Here is a 6,033-nt window from a genome sequence, read left to right as displayed (position 1 = left end):
TATACACACACACACACACACCAACCGACTGGAACAACTGGAACGACCGGTCACTCACTATGAAGCGCACTGGGGAGGCCAACAGGCCCATCAGGGCCCTGATCAGCCCCCCACAACCACCCGTGGCCCCTCTCCGTGGCCGTCCCCATCCCTGATCATCCCCACACACACCAATCAGGGGCAGGGCCTGCAGCCAACCTCATGCGGCCCCTCTCCCCAACTCCCGCCCTCACCACCAGCCGGCCTGATCGGCCCCCAACAGGGTGGGCCGGCTGGACCCCATCTGTGCACGAATTTGTGCACCGGGCCTCTCGTAATTAATAATAGGACAGTTCTAATAATATACTATACTAAGAGGTATGAGAATGTGTGCTCATGCACATGCTCTCTCTCTCTCTCCAGTAATATTTATATTTTTTAGTCCAACCTATTACTGAATGTGTGTCACCATCCCATTGCAGTAAGTGGCTTGGTGTCACTCGTTTGAGAGAATTCCTTGCTCAAATCTTTGCATAGGCTCCACACCTGCCATCAACTGGAACATGCTTCTGTTCATGTCTTCCACTCAAAAAAGTAATGCCTTTCCCATCCTAACGGAGCACCTATCACACACTGTGGCAGTGCATTTCATAGTTGGAGGTGCAACAGCAAAACAGGCATGAATTTCTCCTTTTCCACAATTTCATGATAGATCTTAGCAACCTCAGCATAGCAACATTTTTTCTTTCCCTTTAAGGTGAGAATTTTCACCTTTTCACTGAAAGGAAGCACTTTGCAACTCCTCTTTGGTGCGTCCGAGTTGCCGGCATCCCCACTCTTTCACTTTTGGGCCATTTTTAACTAAAAGGAGGGTGGCATGAACAGGAGCACTTCGATGCCAGAACAGTCTGTTTGGGTAACTGAGATGGCTACTGAGTGCCTACAGGCGGGGAGCATCCACAGCGTGGAGATGCTGGGCAGCGTGGGGATTCACGTCCCCAGTGGAATGGAGCCGGACAAAGCAAAACTTCCTCACACTGCTCAGGACAGTGACAACGCAACATTTAGGAACTGTTTATTTTTGGACTTTCCCATTTAATATGTTCAGACCACGGTTGACCACAGGTAACACAACTGCAGAAAGTAAAACCACAGGTAAGGGCGAGGGGTGGGGGCCAACTGTAATGTCTGTGGGAGGACAAATGACTCAGATGCTCTGCGGAATCCACAGGTGAGCGAAGTGAAGAGAGTTGAGGAGATAAAACCTTAGCCCTGTCACTGGCTGTAGGAAGGAAGGAGGAAGTAGAAGTTAGGGGCCAGGAAATAAGAAATTGACTTAATGCTTATTGTTAGAAACGGTGGCTCCCAGCCCTCCCTGGCCATTTGGGATGATGTCTGTGGCTTCTGTTTCTTTCCCAGCCTCACCACCTTGCCACCATCTGTGCCCTGGTGAGGGTACAGGGGTAGGAGCCGCCCTGGGCTTCCTTGCACCCTACCGGCACCTCACCCGTTTGTGAAATTACTTGTCATTTTCTCCCACTAGCCTGTCATCTCCTGGAGGGCAGGGCCTTTTTGTCATTCTCCGTGGTACCTTATCACATTGCACAGGGCCTGGAATAGAGAGATGCTCCCCAAACCACAGACAGTAGCACCCCCAGACCCGCAGCTTCCCTTTCCGCAGTTTCAGTTACCTGCAGTCAACCATGGCCCTAAAATATTAAATAGAAAATTCCAGAAATAACTCCTACGTTTTCAATTGTGCGCCGTTCTGAGAAACAGGATGGAAATCTCATGCCATCCTGCTCCGTCCCATCCAGGACACGATTCATCCCTTTGTTCAGCACATGCACACGTCAGAGATCCCCATTCATTAGTCACTGAGCCGCTGCCCTCAGTTATCAGGCCAACTTGTGTGGTTTCACAGAGCTTGTGTTCAAGTCACCCTTATTTTCCTTAATAATGGCCCCAAAGTGTAGCAGTAGTGATGTTGGCCATTCAGATTTGCCACAGAGAAATCACAAAGTGCTTCCTTTAAGTAAAAAGGTAAAAGTTTTCCACTTAATAAAGAAAAGAAAGGAAAGGAAAAAAACATCGTATGCTGCAGTTGCTAAGATCTAAGGTAAGAATGAAAGTTCTATCCGTGAAATTGTGAAGGAAAAAGAAATTCGTGTTCATTTTGCTGTCGCACCTCAAGCTGCAAAATGCGTGATAAGTGCTTAGTTGAGACGGAACAGGCACCAAGCTTGTGGGTGGAAGACATGAACAGAAGGCGTGTGGATGGCAACGTGTTGCGCCCGAAAGCGTGAGGCTGTACGAATACTTCAGCACGGGACCCCCTGAAACAAGTGACACGGAGCCATTTACTGCAAGGAAGGGATGGGCACACAAATTCAGGAATAGGTTTGGACTGAAAAACCCAAAAATTACCAGAGAGGCTGCGTCTGCGGGCGAAGAAGCTGCCGCCACATTGCCAACAGAGCTGAAGAAGTTGACTGGGGTTTCTTACTCTCCACGGTTTCAGGCATCCACTAGGGGTCTTGGAACGTATGCCCTCCAGGGGGTGACGGCGCTGTCAAATTCAGGAATCTCAGAGGCACCGATGCGAATAATGCCATGAAAACACAACCAGTGTCCCTGGTCATCCAGATTTGCCTGGTCATTTGCTTGGAACTTCAGGATGGGAACACCCACCAGCCTCAACACTTTAACCTTCTTTTCTTTCACCCTGGCCATGAACTCCACTGAATGCTTGTGCCAGGGAGATTTTGTTCCATGGAGTTCAGTGTCTTTGCATGGAGTCCCACTCCCTCACACCCTTCGCAGCTTCAAAGCAAACTATTTGTCATGAAAATTCTTTTTTTCAGATAGATTTGTGTATGTGTATGTACTAGTATGTAGGTTCCTGAGCACATACTGATCTGTCCTGATGAGGGAAGGGATGGAGAACCCCCTTAAAAGCGAAAGCACAAAGCTCAACCCTTCGTGATTCCTGAAATATTAGAAAAGGGATGCTGGTCGGAACTATGGAGCACTGAGCCTTGGTGTTATCTCTCTGAGCATGACATTAGGAAGGATTTATTTGGATGTTTTATGATGAAACTTGTAAATGTTGGAACGTGGGAAGAGCAGAGCAACAAATCTTTATGGACCCTCTTCCAGCCTCAGCACCAATACAAGCCTGACCTCATTCTCTGTGTGCCCCTTTACTTTTTCCAGCCACCAATGGGTTATTTTAAAGCAATTTTAAAATTATATATATTCACATATATATAAACCAAGACATTATATAATTTTATTGCAAATACTTAGGTATGTATCCCTAAGAGAAACTGACCCTTTCGTTTAATTACCACAATACCATTATCGCATCTCAACAAATTAGCAATAATCTTTTAATATCATCAAGCGTCAGGCAAATGTTCACCTTTCTGATAGTTCCACGAGTGCCTTTTCTTCACCCGGATTTAAAATCAGAATCCAAACAAGGGCCACACATCCCAGTAGATTGTGTGGCCTGAGTTCTACATGCCTCAGCCTATAGGTTTCTTCTGCATCCCCCTCCTCTCCCTGCCACCTTGAAATTTATTTGATGAAGAAACTGGATTCTTTGTCCTGTAGAGATTCCCACAGTCTGGGTTTTTTCTGATTGCAGCCCTGTGGTGCTATGTAGCATGTTCTTCTACCATCTGTATCTCCTATAAATTGGTAGTTTGATTTGGATATTTAATCATATTTACGTTTGATTTTTGTGGGCAACACTACTCAGGTTGTACTGTGTTCTTTTCTGAGAAGAGCATAATGTCCAGTTGTCTCTCTTTTTGTGGTATTAGCAGCCACTGGTGTTTATTGCTTATGTCCACTGGTTAATGAGAGATTGTAAAATGGTAGTGTCCTAATCCTATCACTCTTTCTTCCCTTATTAGCTGAAATACAAATAGTCAAATACCCCTATTATTTGATTACCCAGTAATATAGGAAAGAAAAGATAAATGTTTGATTCTTTCCCTTTACTTTCCAGTTATCAAAATAATGAGTGGTTTACTATCATTGACCAGTGGTAGCCAATTAGGATTTCTTGGTGTGGTTTAATCCATTTTGTTTATCGTTATTGATGGTTGAATCGTGCCATCTCTGGCCAGTTGGCTCCTTCTCATGACTCCAGTAATCTGATATCATCCAAATAACAAGGAGGCAAAGATACTCCAGGGCTGCCCCAGACCTGGAACCAGCCATTCCTCCAAGGATTCCCGGTTTCTCTTAGAGCAGTGGTTCTCAACCTTCTGGCCCTTTAAATACAGTGCCTCATGTTGTGACCCAGCCATAAAATTATTTTCGTTGCTCCTTCATAACTGTAATGTTGCTACTGTTATGAATCGTAATGTAAATATCTGATATGCAGGATGGTCTTAGGCAACCTCTGTGAAAGGGTCGTTCAACTGCCAAAGGGGTCGTGACCCACAGGTTGAGAACCGCTGTCTTAGAGGGACATGGTCTTTAGGGACCATAACCTGAGCACTTGGGGATGCTCATTGTTCCTGAGTTGATCATTGCTTCTGGGCCTCTTCTGTGGACAGAGCTAGGAAATACGTGGTGGTTGTTGGTGATAAAAATGCATTCTGTGTTCATACTGATACTTCCTATTCAAAATGAAAGCAACAGGGGATTTTAGTTAACCTCTTCTTTCTCACATCTGTGCCTCCTTTCTCTACTCTGAGAATCCTGGCTCTCAAGGGTGCCATGGGTGACAGCATTCAGACTTTATGTAATTGCTCATTAGCTTTATCCTGCTTTACCACAGAGCAGACTCGAGATCGTAATGCCAACACAAACAGCAACAGCAACAGTATGATTCTCGCCTGGTTCTTTCATTGCTGCGTAGCTTCCATTGTGTGGAAGCGCCATAGTTTAGTCGATCAGTCCTCTATTCTTGACATTTATGTGGTTTCCTATTCCAGAAGGATTTGATGGGCAGTCTTGGGGAGTTGGCAGGTTGTGCCTTGTCAGGTTTCTGAATACAAAGCCTTTGTTGGTAGAGTGCTCTGCCATTTTTCGGCTACCTCCAAATACATTATATCTCATTCTTGAGGTAGACTAGATGTGAGGGTAGCCTAAGCATCTCTAAGTTCCTCAGTATCTGTTATGATTGGTCTCCTATGAATTCAAACAAAACACTCTTCCTAAACCAATTTCTGTTTTCAACCTGCTCCCTTTGTTTGTGTGTCCCCACCATAAATGTACACATTGCTTCTAGCGTGCTGTGACCTTGGGCAAGTTACTCAAACTCAGTCTTCCCTTCCTCATCTGTAGGACAGAGAAACTTATGCATGGGGGTAGGAAGGGGATTAGGTGAAATGAAGCATGTCAGCAGTTAAAAGTGTCTGACCCACTGTAGGCTATGACAAATATTTACTATTTTATTTTCCTAATGTTGTTAATATTTTTTATACTTTTATATTTAACATGTTTGGTGAAAAAATTCAAATTGCACATAACCTTAGCACCCAAAGATAACATCTATTCTAGGGTATTTTCTTCCTCAATTAAAATGTATAAGGTCATTATGCAAATAGGGTGATTCTGTAGCCCGCTTTTTACACTAAACCAGGGGTTGGTTAAAATCTGAACTTTCCTGTAAAGGGCCAGGTAGTATAAAGCTCAGCCTTTGTGAGTGATATGGTCTATGTCACTGCTACTCAATTCTGCCATATAAAAGCAACTACGCGCCAACAACATAATGTAAATACTATAAATGAGTGGGTGTGGCTATGTTCCAAAACAACTATATGGACAGAGTTCAATTTCATACAACTTTTCATGAAGTATTATTCTTCTTTTAATTTTTTTCAGCCATTTAAACAGTAAAATAATTCTTAGCTTGCGGGACATAAAGAAATGAGAGAAAGAAGAAAGAAAGAAAGAAAGAAAGAAAGAAAGAAAGAAAGAAAGAAAGAAAGAAAGAAAGAAAGAAAGAAGAAAGGAAGGAAGGGAAGGAAGGAAGGAAGGAAGGAAGGAAGGAAGGAAGGAAGGAAGGAAGAGCCCTAGCTGATTTGGCTC

General features: G+C 44.2%; 1 protein-coding gene across 10 annotated transcripts in view; it reads left to right on the top strand.

The window, feature by feature from the left end:
• The window catches only part of RGS6 (regulator of G-protein signaling 6), a 486,920-nt gene that overhangs the window by 428,132 nt on the left and 52,755 nt on the right, over positions 1-6,033 (top strand). The window lies entirely within an intron of this gene.

This window comes from Myotis davidii, unplaced genomic scaffold (assembly GCF_000327345.1).
Source record: "Myotis davidii unplaced genomic scaffold, ASM32734v1 scaffold17, whole genome shotgun sequence".
NCBI classification, from domain to species: domain Eukaryota; kingdom Metazoa; phylum Chordata; class Mammalia; order Chiroptera; family Vespertilionidae; genus Myotis; species Myotis davidii.
Note: the sequence above shows the minus strand (reverse complement) of the source record. Positions and strands in the feature narration are given on the sequence as shown.